We start from the raw sequence: 2,121 nt of genomic DNA, 5'->3' as shown, positions 1-2,121 counted from the left end.
TTACCCAGTCCCCCAGGAGTTTCCCACTAGATGGAGGCCAGCTGTGTACAGCGGCCACCTGCTTGGTAATGCAATCTGTGTCAGTGTCCTTCTGACCTTATCCCGTCTCCCCGCCCCCTTGCCCTTTCCTGGGGTCACATCCCAAATAAATGGCACTCAAATCCCCTCTCAGGGTTCACCCCTGGAAGAAGCTAAAATAACCATATAGATGATGTTCTGGAAAGCAGGCCATGTAGCAGGGTCTGGGTTCAAACCCTGGCTTCATCTACTTCTCTCCAGGTGAAAACTCCTGAGCCTCGAATTCCTCACCTATTCAGTGGGAGTGATAATAACAGTACCAAGATCAACAATTTGTTGAAAGAATTGAATGAGATAATTCATGTAAAGCAGTTTTCTTAGTAAATAATACTTGTAAACACTCAAAAACTACTAGCTGTAATTAACAGATGGTCGTAAAACAACCAAGTAACAGACAACAACATTTACAACAGGTGACAAGCAAAGGATTATTATTCCTGATAAACAAGGACTCAAAGTTCTTATTCAAAGGACGTGAATACATGATCACAGAAGAGTAAATGAAAGGACCCAATGTCTGCATTAAAAGACGTGCAACCTAACTTCACTAATTAGACAAAAAATGCTAAGAAAACCATAGTAATTCAAGGACATAAAAATTATCCAATTGGCAACATTTCTTAAAGATTGTAATATCCTATGATGATAAGGGTGGGGCTAAAACAGACAGCTGATGAAAACACAAACTGTTCCAATCTTTCCGTAGGGATAGTTTGGCAAGTTCCTGTTCAAATCTCAAATTCACAAACCATTTGTGGAAATTTCTCAAACAGAAATTCCACCCTTCTGCAAAAAAGGCTCTGGGAAAAGAATGGTCAATACAACATTATGCACAGAAAACAGTTGTAAAACCCAAACGTGGTTGATAGGGGGTTAAATGACTGCATTACATCATACCCAAACAACCAAATTCTAGGAATCCATGGAAAAGAAAGAAAGGGGACTTCCCTGGTGGCCCAATGGCTAAGACTCCCCGCTCCAAATTCAGGGGGCCCAAACTCGATCCCTGGTCAAGGAACTAGATCCCACATGCAGGAACTAAGAGTTGGAATGCCCCAACTAAAGTTGCTGCATGAAAGTGTTAGTCCCTCAGTCATGCCCAATTCTTTGCCCCCCACGGTTTGTAGCCCGCCAGGCTTCTCTGTTCATGGAGTTCTACAGGCAAGAATACTGGAGTGGGTAGCCATTTCCTTCACCAGGAGATCTTCCCAACCCAGGGATCAAACCCAGGTCTGCTGCATCTCAGGCAGATTCTTTACCATCTGAGCCATAAGGGAAGATGCTGCAAGCCACAACTGAAAAAACAATCCTACATGCTCCAACTAAGCCCTGGTGCAGCCATGTAAATAAATTATTTTTTAAAAAGGAGAGAGAGAGATTTATGTGTGTTGTCGAGATGACGTTTATTATGAGGTAGATGTCACACAATTCTGTAGACAGCAAGACCATACTTTTCATTAAGTAATACTTTAGTACATCCTTGTAAATTTTTGTTATTGGATAGATAAATCTGAAAATAACATATACCAAGCAGTGGCGATTATTTCTGAGGTTCAGGATTACAAGGATTTTGTATATCCAAGATATACATTTCCATAAGGGGCTTCCCAGCTGGCACTAGTGGTAAAGACCCCTCCTGCCAATGCAGGAGACATAAGAGACTGGGTTTGATCCCTGGGTCAGGAAGACCCCCTGGAGGAGGAAATGGCAACCCACTCCAGTATTCTTGCCTGGAGAATCCCCATGGACAGAGGAGCCTGGCGGGCTACGGTAGTCCACTGGGTCCCAAGGAGTCGGACACGACTGAAGTAACTTAGCACACATGCACACACATCTCTGTAATGTTTAAAATTTTGAAACAAGCATATGATCAGAAAAATCCAGGCCAATCTGTTCTCTCTCTTCTCTTGAGCTAGCAGGACACCATACAAGCATCGCCACCCAGCTCCCAAGACCACAGGTAATTCTGAACACCAAGGAGGCACCTTACAACAGGTCATTTCAAGTGAAGAAAGCTCATAAAATAGTACATGCACCATAAAA

This window comes from Bos indicus, chromosome 15 (assembly GCF_029378745.1).
Source record: "Bos indicus isolate NIAB-ARS_2022 breed Sahiwal x Tharparkar chromosome 15, NIAB-ARS_B.indTharparkar_mat_pri_1.0, whole genome shotgun sequence".
Classification (NCBI taxonomy): Eukaryota; Metazoa; Chordata; class Mammalia; order Artiodactyla; family Bovidae; genus Bos; species Bos indicus.
This window is presented reverse-complemented; position numbering follows the sequence as displayed.